The sequence below is a fragment of the Heterodontus francisci genome, chromosome 20 (assembly GCF_036365525.1).
Source record: "Heterodontus francisci isolate sHetFra1 chromosome 20, sHetFra1.hap1, whole genome shotgun sequence".
Lineage (NCBI taxonomy): Eukaryota > Metazoa > Chordata > Chondrichthyes > Heterodontiformes > Heterodontidae > Heterodontus > Heterodontus francisci.
This window is the reverse complement of record NC_090390.1, coordinates 82,402,639-82,424,192: the sequence shown is the minus strand read 5'-3', so window position 1 is coordinate 82,424,192 and position 21,554 is coordinate 82,402,639. Positions and strand designations below refer to the sequence as shown.

General features: G+C 45.8%; 1 protein-coding gene across 2 annotated transcripts in view; it reads right to left on the bottom strand.

Annotated features, from left to right (window-relative positions):
- zgc:171482 (zinc finger protein) overlaps positions 1-21,554 on the bottom strand; it is a 496,237-nt gene that overhangs the window by 290,449 nt on the left and 184,234 nt on the right. The gene's annotated exons all lie outside the window — the stretch shown is intronic.

The window sequence follows — 21,554 nt, the reverse complement described above, 5'->3', positions numbered from 1 at the left end:
CACATTCAGAAGGACGTGAAGACTTTGGAGAGGGTATGGAAGAGATTTACCAGAATGGTTCCAGGAATGAGGGATTACAGTTATGTGGATAGACTGAAGAAACCGAGGTTCTTCTCCTGAGGGCAGTGGTTCTCAAACCTTAATGGTTGCAGGACCTCTGAGTCAGCCTGACAGCTTTTCCACAATTACAAGAATCAAACCAACCAGACATTAATATAAATAAAATTACTGGAAAGACTCAGCAGGCCAGGTTGTGTTATAATGGCACTTGCTCACTGCATGAGTCCAAACTGAATACACAAGAGTATCACAGCAGCTGCTGGCCTGCCAACTCCCCTCCCACTGAAAGTAAATGCATGAGTCACCGCTGATAACCATGGCAGCCGAGGTGCCCATCACTGTGAAGAAGTCGGCAGCTTTGGGGGTGGACATCTTGTTGGCGACTCATGTGGGACTAATTACTGTTAACTTGTACAAAGTGGGAGGTTTGACTTTTTTTCTTCCTTCTCTTCACTCACCTTGTGTTTTTCTTTCTCCCTTACCCGCAAGAGAGATTATTTCGCGGAGTCCCTGGAAGATTTTTATGGTACTTTTTTTCCATTCATTCTTGGAATGTGAGTGTCACTGGCAAAGCCGGTATTTACTGCCCATCTCTAATTGCCCTTGAGAAGGTGGTGGTGAGATGCCTTCCCGAACCACTGCAGTCCGTGGGGTGTAGGTACACCAACAGTGCTGTTAGGAAGTGAGTTCCAGGATTTTGACCTAGTGACAGTGACGGAACGGTGATATAGTTCCACGTCAGGATGGTGTGAGGCTTGGAGGGGAACTTGCAGGTGGTGGTGTTCCCATGCATCTGCTGTCCTTATCCTTTGAGGTGGTAGAGGTCGCGAGTTTGGAAGGTGCTGTTGAAGGAAGCTTGATGAGTTGCTGCAGTGCATCTTGTAGATGGTACACACTGCTGCCATGGTGCGCTGGTGGTGGAGGCAGTGAATGATTAAGGTAGTGCATGGGGTGTCGATCAAGCGGGCTGCTTTGTCCTGGATGGTGTTGAGCTTTGAGTGTTATTGGAGTTGCATCCAAAGCAAGTGGACAGTATTCCATCACACTCTTGACTTGTGCCTTGTAGATGATGGACAGGCTTCGGGAAGTCAGGAAGTGAGTTACTCACTGCAGAATTCCCAGCCTCTGACCTGCTCTTGTTGCCACAGTATTTACATGGCTACTCCAGTTCAGTTTCTGGTCAATGGTAATCCCCAGGATGTTGATATTGGGGTATTAAGAGATGGTAATGCCGTTGAATGTCAAGGGGAGATGGTTAGATTCTCTCTTGTTGGAGATGGTCATTGCCTGGCACTTGTGTGGCGCAAATGTTACTTGCAACTTATCAGCCCAAGCCTGAATGTTGTCCAAGTATTGCTGCATGCAGGCATGGACTGCTTCACTACCTGTGCAATCATTAGTGAACATCCCCACTTCTGAACTTATGATGGAGGGAAGGTTATTGTTGAAGCAGCTGAAGACAGTTGGGCCTATGACACTACACTGAGGACCTCCTGCAGTGATGTGCTGGGGTTGAGATGATTGGTCTCCAACAACCACAACCATCTTCCTTTGTGCTTGGTATGACTCTAACTACCTGAAAGTTTTCCCACTGACTTCAATTTTACTAGGGCTCCTTGATGCCACACTCGGTCAAATGCTGTCTTGATATTTGCGGACGACACAAAGGTTGGTGGAGTTGCGGATAATGATGAGGATTGTCAGAGGATACAGCAGGATATAGATCGGTTGGAGACTTGGGCGGAGAGATGGCAGATGGAGTTTAATCCGGACAAATGTGAGGTAATGCATTTTGGAAGGTCGAATACAGGTGGGAGGTATACAGTAAATGGCAGAACCCTTAGGAGTACTGACAGGCAGAGAGATGTGGGCGTACAGGTCCAGGTGGATAAGGTAGTCAAGAAGGCATACGGCATGCTTGCCTTCATCGGTCGGGGCATAGAGTATAAAAATTGGCAAGTCATGTTGCAGCTTAGTTAGGCCACACTTAGAATATTGCGTGCAATTCTGGTCGCCACACTACCAGAAAGACGTGGAGGCTTTGGAGAGGGTACAGAGGAGGCTTACCAGGATGTTGCCTGGTCTGGAGGGCATTAGCTATGAGGAGAGGTTGGAAAAACTTGGATTGTTTTCACTGGAACGACGGAGGTGGAGGGGCGACATGATAGAGGTTTACAAAGTTATGAGCGGCATGGACAGAGTGGATAGTCAGAAGATTTTTCCCAGGGTGGAAGAGTCAGTTACTAGGGGACATAGGTTTAAGGTGCGAGTGGCAAAGTTTAGAGGGGATGTGCGAGGCAAGTTTTTTACACAGAGGGTGGTGAGTGCCTGGAACTTGCTGCCAGGGGAGGTGGTGGAAGCAGATACGATAGCGACGTTTAAGAGACATCTTGACAAATACATGAATAGGAAGGGAATAGAGGGATATGGGCTCCGGAAGTGCAGAAGGTGTTAGTTTAGGCAGGCATCAAGATTGGCGCAGGCTTGGAGGGCCGAATGGCCTGCTCCTGTGCTGTACTGTTCTTTGTTCTTGATATCAAGGGCAGTCACTCTCAACTCACTTCTGGAGTTAAGCTCTGTGTCCATGTTTGGACCAAGACTGTACTGAGGTCTGGAGCTGGCGGAATCCAAACTGAGCATCAGTGAGTAGGTTATTGCTGAGTAAATGCCACTTGATAGTACTGTCAATAACACCTTCAATCACTTTCCTGATGATTGAGAGTGGACTGGTGGGGTGGTAATTGGCTGGATTAGATTTGTCCTGCTTTTTGTGGATAGAAGCCACTGCTTTTGCGAACTACTGCTTTACAGCAGAGAAGGCTAAAAGGTGATTTGAGAGACATATTTAAAATCATGAAAGGTTTAGATACAGTAAATGAAGAGAAACTGTTCCCGTTGGCACAAGGGTTGATAACCAGACAGCACAGATTTAAGGCAATTGACGAAAGAACCAGAGGCGACATGAGGAAACACATTTTTGCGCAGAGAGTGGTTAGGATTTGGAATGCACTGCCTGCCAGGGCAGTGGAAACAGATTCAATAGGAGCCTTCAAAAGGGAATTAGATAAATACTTGAAGGAGAAAAAAATGCAGCGATATGAGGAATGAGTGGGGGAGTGGGACTAATTGGATTGCTCTTTGTAAGGCGTGTCACAGACTCAATGGGCTGAATGGCCTCCTTCTATGTTGTACTATTCTGGGATTCTATGAAAGCTCCTGCAAAGCTTCTCTGCACTCACCCCCGCAAGCAAAATTCCAGAATATAGTATCTAACCTTGTATCCTACCTTATTCATTCTTGAACAGCTATGTTCCTTCAAACAGCCTTGATCTCTGCAGGTCAGGGACCATCACTGATTGAGATTGATAAGAATTGGTGCAGATAGAAACAATCGTTAAGGTCAAATTCACAGAAGAAAAAATTGTGCAGCACAGGAGGATGCCATTCGGCCCATCTTACCTGTGCTGGCTCTTTGAAACAGCTGTCCAATTAGTCCCACTCCCCCTGCCGATCCCCAAAGCCCTGCAAACGTCTCCTTTCCAAGTATTTATCCAATTGCCTTTAGAAAGTTATCAATGAATCTGCTTCCACTGCCCTCTCAGGCAGAGCATTCTAGATCATAATGATTCACTGTCTAAAAAGAATTCTCATCTTGGTTCTGTTGCCAATTATCTTAAATCTGTGACCTCTGGTTACTGACCCTCCCCCTGATGGAAAGTTTCTCCCTATCTCCTCTATCAAAACCCAAACTTCATGCCATTGGCCTTCACACCTTAGGAACTGGGTTGAGAGAATGCAAACTTGTTTTCATTATGACCTCTATGACAGCAGAGTACGTTCATTTCAATCAGTCCAGGCCGAGATCCCAAATGTCCACGCCCAAACACACAGGACCATCTACTCCACCCTATCTTCAGTTATTGTTCTGGATATGTTAAGAATGGAAAGCTGGTGATGAGGGACCTTGTGCTCAGCTAGTGGGGCTCCTGCTTCTGAAATAGTAAGGCCGTGGGTGTGAGACCCGTTCCTGGATTTGCAGGTGTCAATCGAGATGCTCCTGGGAATTGCTGCATTGTTGGAGTTGCCGCAATTTGGATGGGATGTCAATGTGAGGCCCCTCCGCCTGATTAAGAACAGCAGTGAATTCTCCTTATGCCACCATTTTACTCTCAACCAAACGCAGAGCTGCATTTTACACCTCTGCCGCCGATTTCGTAAACAATGGCGGTCTGCCAGCGCGGACCGCACGTCGTGCAGCCGCCGCGATATTCAGCGCGGCAGCTCATTTAAATGGCCGGGGTGGACCGCAAACCCTGATGACGTGGAGTGGAGGGGAGAGGGGGGCGGCGGGGGGCTGTCCACCTCCAGCAATGGCATCAGCAGCCTTTGTGCAGGTGCTGATGTCATTTTTAAAGGGCTTCGAGCCCTTCAGTTCAATTTGAAGATTTAAAGCTGCATTGAAATTAAAAAATGAAATAAATTAATCCTGCCCCTCTCCCCGCTAACCCCCCCCCCACCCCCCGAATAACCATGGAATTAATTACCTGCTCTCTCGCCCCAAAAACACTTACCTTGTGCACCTGACCTTCCCCCCCCACCTGCAAACTTTAAACTTTACCCTTTCCCAACATCCCCTAGACCAATGAAAAGACTCTGACGCTGCTCCCCACCATCTTGCATTGAAAAACTCACCTGCTCCCCCCTCCCCACCAGTGTTCTGCCTTGGATCCCCGGACAGGGATCCGAAGGCGTGGGAGTGCCGGCCACCGGCACCAATATTGCTCTGGAATGGATGGCGGCAGCGGGAAGGTGATCAATTCATTTATTAGCATAAGGCCTCACCGCTGGCGGCAATATCAGGCCTGGCCGGGCCTTCCCGGTGTCGAGGCCCATGGCGGGCTTCTGCCGGAGGCATTTTCCGGTCACCTCGGCACGACACTCGACGTCGGGGTGGGGGGTGCTATAAAATTCAGCCCACAGATTTAATATCTGTTCATGGCAATGCTTTTTTAAAAAATTCTTTCATGGGATGTTGGCGTCACTGGCAAGGCCAGCATTTGTTGCCCATCCTTAATTGCCCTTGAACTGGGTGGGTTGCCAGGCCATTGCAGAGGGCAGGTAAGGGACAAGCATATTGATGTGGGCCTGGAGTCACGTGTAGGCCAGACCAGGCAAGGACAGCAGATTTCCTTCCCTAAAGGACATTAGTGAATCAGTTGGGTTTTTTATGACAATTGATGATAGTTTCATGGCACCATTACTGAGACTAGCTTTCAAATTAGATTGCTCTTTGTATGAAGTGGCACAGACTCGATAGGCTGAATGGCCTCCTTCCTTCCGTGGCATACTTTCTAGGGTTCTATGAAAACTTCTGCAAGCTTCTCTGCTCCATCCCCTTCCACCCCAAAGGGCTATTATAAGGGCATGAAAGCAGAGCTAGCAAAAGTGAACTGGCAAAGTAGGTTGAGGGATAGGTCAATAGAGATGCCGTGGCAGACATTTAAGGGGATATTTCAGAATACACAGAATAGATGCATTCCAACGAGAAAGAAAAGTTCCAAAGGGAGGCCCCACCATCTGTGGTTAACTAAAAAAATTAAAGATGGTATCAAACTGTCGCTGGCTCAAAATCCTGGAACTCCCTTCCTAACAGCACTGTGGGTGTACCTACCCCACATGGACTGTAGGGGTTCAAGAAGGCAGCTCACCACCACCTTCTCAAGGGCAATTAGGGATGGGCAATAAATGCTGGCCTAGCCAGCGACACCCACATCCCATGAATGAATTAAAAAAAATTCTTACTTTTCCCTCCTTTATAATCTTTTAGTCATTCTTTGCTGCTTTTTATATTCTGTCCAATCTTCTGACCTGCCACCCATCTTTGCACAATTATATGCTTTTTCTTTAATTCTGATACTATCTTTAACTTTTTTAGTTAACCACGAATGGTGGGTCCTCCCAGAGAAGTATGGTTGCTCAATTTGCCGATGACACAAAGATAGGTAGGAAAGTAAGTTGTGAAGAGGACATAAGAAGTCGACAAGGGGATATAGATAAAGTGAATAGGCAAAGATCTGGCAAATGGAGTACAATGTGGGAAAATCTGAAATTGTCCATTTTGGCAGGAAGAATAAAAAAGAGGCATATTATCTAAATGGTGAGAGATTGCAGAGCTCTGAGATGCAGAGGGAACTCAGTGTCGTAGTGCATGAATCACAAGAGGTTATTATGCAGGTACAGCAAGTAATTAGGAAAGCTAATAGAATGTTATTGCTTATTGCGAGGGGAATTGAATACAAAAGTAGGGAGGTTATGCTTCAGTTATACAGGACATTGGCGAGACCACATCTGGAGTACTGTGTACAGTACTGGTCTCCTTATTTAAGGAAGGATGTAAATGTGTTGGAAGCAGTTCAGAGAAGGTTTATTAGACTGATACCTGGCATGGGTAGGTTGTCTTATGAGGAAAGGTTGGACAGGCTAGGCTTGTATCTGCTGGAATTTAGAAGAGTAAGAGGCAACTTGATTGAAACATATAAGATTCTGAGGGGTGGATGTGGAAAGGATGTTTCCTTTTGTGGGTGAATCTAGAACTCAGAGTCACTGTTCAAAAATAAGGGTTTGCCCATTTAAGGCAGAGATGAGGAGAAATGTTTTCTCTCAGAGGGTCGTGAGTCTTTGGAACTCTCTTCCTCAAAAGGCGTTGTAAGCAGAGTCTTTGAATATTTTTAAGGCAGAGGTAGATAGATTCTTGATAAGCAAAGGGGTGAAAGGTTATTGGGGGTAGGCAGGAATGTGGAGCTCAGGTTACAATCAGTTCAGCCATGATCTTATTGAATGGTGGAGCAGGCTTGAGGGGCCGAGTGGCCTACTCCTGCTCCTAATTCATATACTCGTATGGCAAGCAAAATTCTAGAACAACATCTAACCTTGCATCCTATCAGATTCATCCTCGAGCAGCTACGTTCCTATGAATAGTCATGATCTCAGCAGATTTCTTTTTGTTAATTAATTGAATTTAAACCCCACCAGTTGCTATGATGGGGTTTGAAAGCATATCCCCAGGTCATTAGCCTGGGCCTCCGGATTACTAGTCCAGTGACATTACCGTTATAGCACCAACTCCCACTCAGCAAGCTGGCTGTGTGTAACACTTACATAACGAATGCCACACTTTGATTCACTACCTGAGACAGAGGTGCTACATAAATGCAAGGTTTTCTTATCTTTAGGAGGTGGGGTATACAGGATGCTTCTGTTATTGAGAGGGAGTCTATCTATTGTGAGGCACAAGGTAGCACAAATGTGCGGGACAGGCTGAAAGGACCAGAGAGTTTCTTTTCCTCTCTGTCGTTTTGTGATAGAAAAACTCTATGGCACTCAAAGTCTGCCCGCTGATCCATATTCCTGTCCTACATTCAGGGATGCGTGCTACATTACAAGTGATATAAATACATGAATGAGGAGAAAAGACCAATTTTCAGAGCGTAAGATTGATGTTGGCCTGCCAGATACAGCTGGAATCTGTCCAATCAACCTGCACTGTACCTGACCTAGAAGTCTTCAGCACTGTGCCTAAATAAAGGTATGGAAATACAATTTCCATTGTGAGCACTATCAGTTCTCAAAATGAAAGGCACAGTGTATTAGACAGAGATAAATGCTCAGCGATAAACACATCCTCTCCAAATTGCTGGTCTCTACACCCGAGCTGCAGTACATAACAGGGAACGCCAACTCTTTTCTATTGACTTAGTTTTTAGCATTACATTCCAGGCATGTTCCGTTCTTCTCCCAGGTTACCATAAATGAATACTTGCATTTATCACACTGAAATGTCTTCAAGTACATTGCACAATGAAGCACAAGGACTGTTGGTTTGTTGGGAACCATTCTGTTCCTGCGACATGCAGTATTGAGATGAATGTCTGACATAAGAAATAGGAGCAGGAGTAGGCCATTCAGCCCCTCGAGTCTGCTCCATCATTCAATATGATCATGGCTGATCTTCTACCTCAACTCTTATTTCCCTTCCTATCCTCATATTCCTTGATTCCCTTAGTCTCCAAAAATCTATTGCTCTTATTCTTGAATATACTCAATGACTGAGCATTTGCAGCTCTCTCAGTTGGGGAATTTCAAAGATTCTCAACCCTCAGAGCGAAGAAATTTTTCCACATCTTAGCCCTAAATGGCCAACCCCTTATTCTGGGACTGTGACTTTCCGCTCCTATTTCTCATCTACATGTTGGCCCTCAGCAACATCATCTGAAAGCACAATGGCAGTTTCCACTTGTATGCTGACGACACCCAGCTCTACCTCATCACCACCTCTCTTGACCCTTCCACTCTCTCCAAGTTATCTAACAACTTGTTGAACATCCAGTGGTTCATGAGCAGCAATTTCCTTCAACTAAATATTGGGAAGACTGAAACCGTTATTTTTGGTCCCTACACAAACTCCGTTCCCTAGCCAATGACTCTATCCCTCTTGCTGGCAACTGTCTGAGGCTGAACCAAACTGTTCTCAACTTTGGTATCATATTTGACCCCGAGATGAGCTTCTGACCACATACCCACACCATCACGTAGACCATCTACTTCCATCTCCATAACATCATTAGACTCTGTGACATGCCTTGGGATGTTTAATTACATTACAGGCACTGTACAAATACAAATTGTTGTTGTTATTATTGTTAGGACCCCTTGTTCTAGACTCTTCAGCAGGGGAAACAACCTGAAGAAAGAGCCTACATTTATATAGCTCCTGATCACAGTCTCAGGAAATATTAAAGTGCTTCCCATCCGGTGGCATTTCGTGACACGCATGCAACTGTTGTTATTGAGGAGAATATGGCAGCCAAAATGTAGGCAGCAAGATCCCACAAGCAACAAATGAAATTTATGTTATCAACTAAGCCACGCTGAGAGCAAAATGTGCAGGAACTGCAGAGGGTGCCATTTCCAAGCAACCCTTACAGACAATAGAAAAAAGGTTTAAAAGGGGATCATTTTAAACAACATCGCTCAGAGGGAAGCTGAGGCAATCAGATTGAGCACCCGCTGATTTTAATGGAAAGAAAAATCATAGCGCAGGTAAAACAGGCAGCTGATCTGATTGTAAGAGTTACCCCGCAGGCAAGTTAGATTAAAATGATTGCCTTTCATCCTATCAGTCTGGGCTGGAAGTCTGATCTCTGCTGGGATTACCCACATCTCCTCCACTGCTAAAACTGTACCCAAGGAGCATGGTTTCCTCTAATGTGCCAAACACCTCTATTACCTCTTAACAACACTTAGTTTCCCATCCAGTTCGAGTCACGTTAAGATTCAGACACCGCTCCCTTATCTGGGAAACTCCTCAAACATCTCACCTAGCCCTGGTCAAAGTAGTAGAAAAGGTTTGTCGTTAAACAAATGTGTCCTTTTACCATGCATCGCTGTTATTTCTCACTCACGCATATTTTTATTTTTCGCCACTTTACCAAGACATTCTGAACCTCTGCCCTGTATCATAGAATCATACCGCACAGAAGGAGGCCATTCAGCCCATCGTGCCTGTGCTGGCTCTTTGAAAGAGCTATCCTATTATCCTACTCCCCCTGCTCTTTCCCCATAGCCCTAAGGCTTCTTCGACAGCACCTTCCAAGCCCCTGACCTGTACTGCCTGGGAGCGCAAGGGCAGCACATGCATGGGAGCACCACCATCTGCAAGTTCCCCTCCAAGTCACACACCATCCTGTCTTGGAAATATATCGTCGTTCTTTCATCGTTTCCAAACTCCGTTCCCCATCAACAACTCCATCCCTTTCCCTGGCAACTGTCTGAGATTAAGCCAGTCTGTTAGCAACCTCAATGTCACATTTGACCCTGAGATGAGCTTCCAACCTCATATTCATGCTATCACTTAGACCGCCTATTTCAACCTCTGTAACATCACCCGTCTTCACCCCATCTCAGCTCATCTGCTGCTGAAACCCTCATTCATGCCATCGTTACCTCTAGATTTGACTATTCCAACATGCTCCTGGCTGGTCTTCCACATTCTACTCTCCGTAAACTTGAGGTCATCCAAAACTCTGCTGCCCATGTCTTAAGTCGCATCAAGTCCCGTTACCCTATCGCCCCTGTGCTCACTGACCTACACTGGCTCCCAGTCAAGCAACATCTTGATTTTAAAATTCTCATCCTTGTTTTCAAATCCCTCCACGGCCTCGCCCCTCCCTATCGCTGTAATCTCCTCCAGCCCCACAACCCTCCGAGGTATCTGTGCTCCTCTAATTCTGGCCTCTTGAGTATCCCTGATTTTAATCACTCCCCCATTGGTGGCCACGCCTTCAGTTGCCTAGGCCCTAAGGTTCAGAATTTCCTCCCAAAATCTTTCCGCCTCTCTACCTCGCTTTCCTCCTTTAAGACACTCGTTAAACCTACGTCTTCGACCAAGTTTTTGATCATCTGACCATATATCTCCTTTTGTGGCTTGGTTTCATAGTTCATTTTGCTGTGACAGCACCTTGGGATATTCTATCATGTTAAAAGGTGCTAAATAAATATAAGTTGTTGTTATCTGGGTCAAAATCCTGAACTCCATCCCTCACAGCTCTGTGAATGTGCCTACACCAGATGCGCTGTAGCGATTAAGAAAACAACTCACCATCAACTTCTCAAGACGCAGCTTGGGATGGGCAACAAATACTGGACTTGCCGACGACCACATCTCGTGAATGAATCAAAAAAATTCCCCTACAAGTATTTATCCAGTTCCTTATTGAAAGTTACTAACTGAATCTGCTTCCACTGCCCTTTCAGGCAGCGCATTCCAGATCACAACAACTTGCTGTGTAATTTTTTTCCCCTCATGTCACCCCGATTCATCCGACAATCACCTTAAAATTTAAACTGATTGGCGTAGAAATTCATCGTGAGCAGTTGTACAAAACGCGAGTGGGGGGCTGTTAAAATCCACACCCGTTGATTCCAATGGAACAGTCTGACAAACGGGCCGTTTAATGGGAAATCCATATAACTCTGCCTTCTCAGCATTCCCGCTCAAGTCAAATTTCACCCCCACTGTTACTTATTCTTTTCCAGTCCATTATCACTTTTTCAAACTGCTACAAACTACAAGCTTGGAGTACCTCATTCTGACATGACCTCGCTATTACTCCTTGCCTCCTCTTCCTGACCATAGTGGTTCCCTGCACTATGGACCTTGGCCCTTCCCCAACCTCTCCAAAACAGAAAAATAATGTTTACAAATGATATTTCTTGACTCAGCGTAACAAATTTCTCTCATGTTCACCTCACGAAAAGAATTCCTTAATGGTAAAGACGTGAGTTAAGTCTCTGTCTAATGGGAATATTCTATTTTGGTGATGTGTCTCCACCTTAGCCCGAGGCAGTCTCCACCTCATTTCCTACGCAGCCAGGAAAACAAATCTGTAAACTTCAGAGATGTGAAGTTGAAAGAGTGCCATGGGATTATGAAAATTGGAAAATGCAATGAATGTAACTAGCAGGAGCACAACTTGCTTTGAGGGATTTTGTGCTGACCATTTGAGTGTCAGAAATGTCAAAAAAAAACCAATATTTTTTGATTAATTAATTAATTTGTTAAAGTTTCTTCTGCCTCTGAAAGTCTTACCATCGAATCTTGGATTGAAACAATTTCACTGCACAACCACAAAATTAACCAAAGCGTTACCAAATGTTACTTAAAGTGGATGAGCATTCACCATGCTTCCTATACAGTGTCAGTGTGGCTCGGTTGGAAGCACTCTTGCCTTTAAGTCAGAAAGTGAGGGATTCAAGGTCCAATGCAAAAGTTGAGCACAAATAATCTAAATTTGTAAACCTTTCATCAGAACTCAGCATCAGAAAGGTCACAGGCCTGAAACGTTAACTCTGCTTCTCTCTCCACAGATGCTGCCTGAACTGCTGAGTATTTCCAGCGCTTTCTGTTTTTATTTCAGGTTTCCAGCATCTGCAGTATTTTGCTTTTATGAACCTTTTTTTAGTGATGTTGAATGAGGGGTAAATATTAGCCTTAAATAAGTACTTTCCTGTTCTTCAAAATAGTGCAATAAAATCTTCTATGTCCACCTGAGAGGGCAAATGGATCCTTAATTTAACATCTCATTCAAAACAATCGCACCTTCAACAGTGCAGCACTCCATTGGAGTGTATGCCTAGATCATATAGCAAAGTCCTGGACTCAGAGGTAAAAGGGCTACCACTGAGCCACACCTGATAGAGCTGCTTGTTACCTCTTCAAGTTAAAGATCCCATGGTACATCCATGAATGGCCTTCTAATGTCCTGTCCAATGTTTGCCCAATTACCAGATTAGCTGGTAATTGATCTTGCTCCTGTTTGTGACCTTTTGCTATATGCAAAATGACTGCCTATTATGCTACTATACTCTCAATGCATTTGCTCCATCTTCTTGTGCTGTTTACTGCTTCCGTACCTTGCACAATCTACCCTGCCATAAATTCAGGACCATGAATTTAACCTTCTGCAGGCAGAACTACGGTTAGCAAATCTAGTTGGTTCCATCATGTGACATCCCCCCTCCATCTGCCCCACCCAGTCAAACAGCCTTTCTACCCATCAGCAATATTTTTATAACTGGTAAACAAAAGCGTTCAATGAGAAAAAGGGCCAAATTTTTTAAAAATGCGGATAATTTCCCCCCTGGAATTGCTCACAATAGTGCCCAGGAGATTAATCTTTGATTCCTGAAGAGTAACTGGGTAAAGCTCCTGGAACTCCCTCACTAACAGCACTGTTGGGTTGCCAACCCTCCAGCCGTGTCCTGGAGTCACCAGAAATTAAAGGTTTATCTCCAGGGCAGGCTGCAACTAATCCAGGAGAAAAATCATTGGGCCATCAAAATAAATTGTGCGTTTGTTTCAGTTTTTCAAACACTTTATTTATCATTAAAATATTGGCAATGGGAAAAATGGATGTTCAACTTTCGAATCAGGTAATGAAGAACTTCTTCGCTTTCCAATTGGCCATGGAAAGGCTGAGTGCCATGAGAGTGGGCATGTCAAGTGGCTGATGGCAGGAGTGTGGGGGCGGGGCGGTTGGGGGTAGGAGGTCATGTGGTAAACCTCCAGGATTGTCCAACTGGAGATGGCAACGCTACGAGAGCATTTTCACCATACGGATTGCAGCCATTTAAGAAGACCCATCACCATCCTCTCGAGGGCCACTTGGGATATGCAATCAATGCTGACCTTGCCAGAGATGACCACATCCCAAGAATGAATTCTTTTAAAAATGTATTCCGATTTGATGCCTGACCTGAGGTGATGAAAATACTAAATTGTGTGTGTATCCGATTGATAGACAAATATCCTACCTTCTTCATCCACTGTCAGACCACAACCTCCAAATCCCATTCCCAACCCGTTATTTACCAGATCCTTTCTGAAACACACAACCACAGCAGCACCAACACAATCTCCAAACTGCAGCACTGTGCTTCTCTCTGCTTTTAAGCAGGGTACATTTTCCTATAATTCCTTACCCGGGAGGCTAGGCAAAGGCAGTTGTTGAAGCTATTGCTTTTTCACAAAGAAAATCAAAACATCCACAAGTATGTGGTGTTAAAAAAAAGTAACATTATTACACAGTACCTCACCAGCAAACGCTGCAACCTGCTCAGATTATCAAGTGACACGACAATATTTATTAATGTGACTGATGACACTGCATGGTCTTTTTCTTAATTCATTCATGGGATGTGGGCGTCGCTGGCTAGGCCAGCATTTATTGCCCATCCCTAATTACCCGTGAGGTGGTGGTGAGCTGCCTTCTTGAACCGCTGCAGTCCATGTGAGGTAGGTACACCCACAGTGCTGTTAGGAAGGGAGTTCCAGAGTGACAGTGAAGGAACGGCGATATAGTTCCAAATCAGGATGGTGTGTGACTTGGAGGGGAACTTGCACGTTGTGGTGTTGCCATGCATTTGCTGTCCTCGCCCTTCCAGTTGATAGAGGTCGTGGGTTTGGAAGGTGCTGCCAAAGGAGCCTTGGTACATTGCTGCAGTGCATCTTGTAGATGGTACACACTGCTGCCACTGTGCGTCGGTGGTGGAGGGAGTGAATGTTTGTGGATGGGGTGCCAATCAAGTGGGCTGCTTTGTCCTGGTTGGTGTCGAGCTTCTTGAGTGTCGTTGGAGCTGCACCCATCCAGGCAAATGGAGAGTATTCCATCACACTCCTGACTTGTAGATGGTGGACAGGCTTTGGGGAGTTAGGAGGTGAGTTACCCACTGCAGGATTCCTAGCCTCTGACCTGCTCTTGTAGCCACGGTATTTATATGGTTACTCCAGTTCAGTTTCTGGTCAATGGTAGCCACTAGGATGTTGATAGTGGGGGAATTCAGCAATGGTAATGCCATTGAATGTAAAGGGGAGATGATTAGATTCTCTCTTGTTGGAGATGGTCATTGCCTGGCACTTGTGTGGCACGAATGTTACTTGCCATTTATCAGCCCAAGCATGGATATTGTCCAGGTCTTACTGCATTTCTACACAGACTGCTTCAGTATCTGAGGAGTCGCGAATGGTGCTGAACATTGTGCAATCATCAGCAAACATCCCCACTTCTGATTGAAGGGAGGTCATTGATGGAGCAGCTGAAGATGGTTGGGCCTAGGACACTACCCTGAGGAGCTCCTGCAGTGATGTCCTGGGAGCTCAGATGATTGACCTCCAACAACCACAACCATCTTCCTTTGCGTTAGGTATGTCTCCAACCAGCGGAGAGTTTTCACCCTGATTCCCATTTACTTCAGTTTTGCGAGGGCTCCTTGATGCCAAGGGCAGGTTAAATGCTGTCTTGATGTCAAGGGCAGTCACTCTCACCTCAGCTCTTTTGTCCATGTTTGAACCAAAGCTGTAATGAGGTCAGGAGCTGAGTGGCCCTGGTGGAACCCAAACTGAGCGTCACTGAGCAGGTTTTTGCAAAGCAAGTGCCGATTGATGGCACTGTTGATGCCACCTTCCATCACTTTACTAATGATTGAGTAGACTGATGGGGCTGTAATTGGCCGGGTTGGACTTATTCTGCTTTTTGTGTACAGGACATACTTGGGCAATTTTCCATATTGCAGGATAGATGTATTGTAGCTGTACTGAAACAGCTTGGCTTGGGGGCGTGGCAAGTTCTGGAGCACAGGTCTTCGGTACTATTGCCGGAATATTGTCAGGACCCATAGCCTTTGCAGTATCCAGTGCCTTCAGTCGTTTCTTGATATCACGCGGAGTGAATCGAATTGGCTGAAGTCTGGCATCTGTAATGCTGGGGACTTCAGGATGCGGCCGAAATGGATCATCAACTCGGCACTTCTGGCTGAAGATTGTTGCAAATGTTTCAGCCTTAACTTTCTCACTGATGTGCTGGGCTCCCCCATCATTGAGAATGGGTATATTTGTGGAGCCACCTCCTCCAGTTAGTTGTTTAATTGTCCACCACCATTCACGGCTGGATGTGGCAGGACTGCAGAGCTTAGCTCTGATCTGTTGGTTATGGGATCGCTTAGCTCTGTCTATCGCATGCTGCTTACGCAGTTTGGCATGCAAGTAATCCTGTGTTGTAGCTTCACTAGGTTGACACCTCATTTTGAGGTATGCCTGGTGCTGCTCCTGGCATACCCTCCTGCACTCTTCATTGAACCAGGATTGGTCTCCTGGCTTGATGGTAATGGTAGAGTGGTATGCCGGGCCATGAGGTTACAGATTGTGGTTGAGTACAATGCTGCTGCTGCTGATGGCCCACAGTGCCTCATGGATGTCCAGTTTTGCATTGCTAGATCTGTTCGAAATCTATCCCATTTAGCACGGTGATAGCGCCACACAACACGATGGAGGGTATCCTCAATGTGAAGGCAGGACTTCATCTCCACAAGGACTATACGGTGGTCACTCCTATCAATACTGTCATGGACAGATGCATCTACGGCACGCAGCTTGGTTAGACGAGGTTAAGTATGTGTTTCCCTCTTGTTGGTTCCCTCACCACCTGCCGCAAACCCAGTCTAGCAGCTATGTCCTTTAGGACTCGCCAGCTCGGTCAGTAGTGGTGCTACCGAACTACTCTTGGTGATGGACATTGAAGTTCCCCACCCAGAGTACATTCTGTGCCCTTGCCACCCTCAGTGCTTCCTCCAAGTGGCGTTCAACATGGAGGAGTACTGACTGAATCATCAGCTGAGGGAGGGCGGTAGGTTTCCTTGCCTATGTTTGACCTGATGTCTTGAAACTTCACGGGTCCAGAGTCTATGTCGAGGACTCCCCGGGTAACTCCCTCCCTACTGTATACCACTGTGCCGCCACCTCTGCTGGGTCTGTCCTGCCGGTGGGAAAGGACATACCCGGTGATGGTGATGGCAGTGTCTGGGACATTGTCTGTAAGGTACGATTCCGTGAGTATGACTATTTCAGGTTGTTGCTTGACTAGTCTGTGGGACAGCTCTCCCAACTTTGGCACAGGCCCCCAGATGTTAGTAAGGAGAACTTTGCAGGATCAACAGGGCTGGGTTTGCCGTTGTTGTTTCCGGTGCCTCGGTCGATGCCAGGTGGTCCATCCGGTTTCATTCTTTTTTATTGACTTCGTAGCATTTAGATACAACTGAGTGGCTTTCTGGGCCATTTCAGAGGGCATGTAAGAGTCAACCACATTGCTGTGGGTCTGGAGTCACATGTAGGCCAGACCAGGTAAGGACAGCAGATTTCCTTCCCTAAAGGACATTAGTGAGCCAGATGAATTTTTACAACAATCGACAATGGCTTCATGGCCATCATTAGACTAGCTTTTAATTCCAGATTTATTAATTGAATTCAAATTTCACCTTCTGCTGTGGTGGGATTCGAACCCATGTCCCCAGAGACCCTGGGTCTCTGGGTTACTAGTCCAGTGTCAGCTGTGGCTCAGTGGGTGGCACTCTTAGCCTGTGTCAGATGGTTCTGGGTTCAAGTCCATTGCCAGAGATTTGAGTACATGATGCAAGCTGGCACTCTCAATGTTTTTTTTTAATTTCCAAAATATACCTTATTCATAAAAATCTGCAAACATTACACTGCCAAACAGTTTCAAACAGCACCAAAAAATACAAACATTGCAAGGGAGATCAGTTTCCTTCAATCCTATCATGAGTTTCTTCACAACCCTTCCGTTTCACAACTGTCATGCCAATTACAGTTTTACATTTACAGCAAATGAAAATATTAACGATACAGTTCGAGGGGTTTCCCATGGATCCAGCCCCTCAGTTCAGCTTGGTGGGGGGTCCTTACACTGTGGTCTTTCCCCATTGAGCCTTTGCTGCGGCTGCCCCAAGCTTCAGTGCGTCCCTCAGCACGTAGTCCTGGACCTTGGAATGTGCCAGTCTGCAACATTTGGTGGTGGACAACTCTTTGCACTGGAAGACCAGCAAGTTTCGGGCAGACCAAAGGGCGTCTTTCACCGAATTGATAGTCCTCCAGCAGCAGTTGATGTTTGTCTCGGTGTGCATCCCTGGGAACAGCCCGTAGAGCACAGACTCCTGTGTTACAGAGCTGCTTGGGATGAACCTCGACAAAAACCACTGCATCTCTTTCCACACCTGCTTTGCGAAGACACATTCCAGGAGGAGGTGGGCGACCGTCTCTTCCCTGCCACAGCCACCACGGGGGCATTGTGCGGAGGGGGCGAGACTTCGGGTGTGCATGAAGGATCTGACGGGGAGGGCCCTTCTCACCACCAGCTGGCACTCTCAATGTAGTATTGAGAGGGTACTGCCTTGCTGGTGATGCTGTCTTTTGGATCAGGCACAAAACCAAGGCCCAGTCTGCCCTCTCACATGCATGCAAAATATCCCAGGGCACTATTTTAAAGAAGGGCAGTGGAGTTCTCTCCAGTGCTCTGGCCAATATTTATCCCTCAACTAATATCCAAAAACAGATGATCTGATTAACACATTGCTGTCTGTGGCAGCCTGCTGTATGCAAATTGCTGTGTTTCCTGCATTACAACAGTGAATACACTTCAAAAATACTTCATTGGCTGTGAAGCACTTTGAGACTTCCTGAGGTTGTGAAAAATGCTATAGAAATGCAAGTATTTTTCTTTCTTTGCAAGCTGGCAAAAAATTGGTTTACCTTCCAATACTTGGTGAGGCCCTCGTTAAACATCCTCTGTGCCTTTAGTCACTTGCTCAGTGTGTTCAGCCCAAGCAATTTCTTTGCTTTAGACTATTTATCCCATAATTAATTTGAGCATTCTCATGTGTCTCTTATCCTTCAAACTCTTGATCCCCATTCTCCGCTAGCTAGCTTGTTAGAATTCAGCAATGCCTCAGCTGACTCTGGGCACTAATTCCAGGATAAATTCTTCCATTCCAAGAACCTATTATATGAAAATAGCAGTGATGATGCTATCAGTATCAGCGCACAAAGACAACCGGCCACCAAAGGAAGCAATCACAATAGGTAGGCTCTATTCTGGAACAGACAATTTCTAGCTATTGCCTGTTCACCTCAATCTCCCTAACACAAAGGCAGCTCAAGGAGGAACAGTGCGTCTTAATGGCATCATTTGTGTCTCTGTATCAGGTAAGCTGTGGGTTCAGACCCCACGTCAGAAACTTCAGCCAGTAAACCAAATTGCAAGTTTCAGTGTGGTACTGAGGGAGTGCTGCTCTGTCAGAGGTGATGCCTTTCTGATGTGATGTTAAGCTGAGGCCTGTCTGGCCTCTCTACTTCCCATACATCATTACTTTATTTATAACTTCTCTTATTATCTCAGACTTCCTTTGTTACCATTGACTTCCCAAACTGTCACCCTCTAGTATCTGGAACCCTTTGCCATAATGGATTTTTAGCTCCCGCCAACATGCTGGTTCCCTGGCTCCAACCTGCCCCCAGGCAGCAGGTCCACCCACCCGCAAGTGGTGCACAGCCAAATGACCCAATTAAAGGCATATTAAGGCCTGTTAACAGAGGCCGATTGGGATTTTCCAGTCGGCCCCCAGGTTCCCGGAGGCGGTGAGGGACAGTTTAGCTGCCTGGAGGTGGCCTCCTGGTGTCAGACCAGTGAGCCGGCACTCCAGGCAGGCTTAGAGGCCCTCCCTGCCTGTCCGGGCGCAGCAGCAGCTGCAGGCTACCCATGGAGGGGCTGCCCCAGCACCTCCAAACCCCACCCCTCCCCCCCCCCCCACCCCAACCCACCAACAATGGTGGCCTGGCTGCAAAGGCCATATTTAATATAAAGTTGAAAATTCTGGTGTCCTCTCTCTCACTTATCTGTCTTGACACCCACCTGCTCCTTTCAAGCTGTAAGGCCTCTGATTGGCCCTCCAGCTTTGAGAGCCAGCCCGCCATCCTTAATTAGACATCAAGCCCGCCCTCTGGCCATTAATTGGGGAAAACCACTGAGTGGCTGTTGTCCACACAGTGCTGGCTTCTGACCCCATTTGAGACTGACAGCGGGGTCCCAGGGGAAAATCCTGCCCTTAATTTGTCAATTCATTTTGCAATTGTGAAAACTTCAATCAAGCGGCTTCAAAGACGTCTCTTTTATCAAAGCAAACAAGAGTCAACAAGTACTTGAGTCTAATGCCTTTTTTTCCATCAGGGTTTGCATCCACAGGAGACTCGTTGATGTCTGCAGACAAGTGAGGCCTGATTTTAACACTGTGTAAGTTAAAAACAGGCCTGTGATTAAAGGTTTGCCAAGAATATTTTCATGAAGCCACAGTCTCTTTTAAGATAAAAATCAGTCAACATAGAATAAAAGTTTATATTTGTTTAAGAGGTGATTTGTCACTTATAAATGATTCCCTAGTGAAATAAGGCTTTTTTTAACTGCAGTACTGATGGGCCTTCTCCTGCTCCTAAGTCCTATGTACTCAAACATAATTCTATTTGTTTGATCTGATTTTTTGAGTTCAAAGACAGGATTCTATAACCATGTTTCTTTTAAGGGCCACTTATCAAAATTACAAACTGGGAAAGAAAGGTCAGTCTGACTGTCCTCAGGATTTATGACTGAGATTGAAAAGACCATAGGAAACAATGATCTTTAATGAACATTGGCTTTCAATAACCGAGTGGTCAATGCTGACTGTCTTGGCCTGGTGTTAGCAGATGCAGTCACGGCCTCAGAATGGGGTTGACAACCTTACCTCCTCGCTACCATCAGTAACATGGCAAGTGCCTTTTTGAAAAGGGGTCTACCAGTTACAAGCAAAGGACCCCTTATAGTATGAAAATTCGGGTACTTTTACATCAATAGAACCCTGAGTGCCATTTTAGAAAGAAAGATTTGCATTTATATAGTGCCTATCACAACTGCAGGGCATTGCAGAAGGGTCACAACATATGTTTAACGAGAATAAACAGTGAACTCCGCCCACCTTGGTTGTAACAACACAACAAACAGCAATGTGATGATGACCAGATCATCTGTTTCAGTGATGTTGATTGAAATGTATTGGCCAGGACACCAAGGATAACTCCCCAGCTCTTCTTTGCAATAGTGCTGTGAGATCTTTTACCACCATGTGAGAGGGCAGATAGGGTCTCATCCAAATGATGACACCTCCAACAGTATAGCATTCCCTGTGGACTGGGAGCGTCAGCCTAGATTTTGTGTTCAAACCTTGAGATGGGGACTTGAACCCACAAGCTTCTGATTTAAAGGCAAGAATACTTACCCACTGAGCCACAGCTGGCTACTGTCAACACCCCACTCACTCTGACTGATGGAGGAGAAGAGGACAAGGTCAGGTAAGTGTTGAATTAGTTTTGTCAACCCCGGGAGAAGCAGAAGTGAACCTCTGGAATGCAGAAAAATAATATGGTCCCCTGTCAGCCCAGGACTCCCACCCTCTGCAATCATGAAACCCACCCCCACCCCTCCTCCGGCAGCGACCAGCTTTCCAGACCTCCATATTTTTTGACATACTATTTACAGATTTGCAGCCCTCCATTTATCAGCACTCTACAACCCGTTTGATATTTCCAAGGGAAAAATAAATGATTCGCTTTGCCCAGAATGAAGGAAAATCTGCTTGATCATTTCCAAAATTACAGTCTCGGTTAGTTTCAAGTTTCTGAGTGACTGTGATTAATGCCACCCAGGCACCCAATCATCTAACTTCCTACGTAGACCATTGCATGGTAGTGAAAATGACAAATAAATGTCTTTCTCTCTGTCGCAGAAAAGTCCTGTCTCTCTTCCAGTCACCAGAATTAATCTGCACAAACAAAACTAAAAGGTTTTTTTCTTGCTTTGAGGTATTTTTTATGAGTCCCTCATGCATTCAGGGCTTTGCTCCAATTTTTTTTTCAATGTACTGGTTTCCACTGGCAACTGACTTGAGTTTGAGACTGGGCCAATCTTGCTAGGTAATTCCATCCTGCAAGCTGAATTTCTAACCTGGTCTTTAATTGTTTGTTTTTTCAGCAATGTGCATGCTGTGGTCACCCATATGGTGAT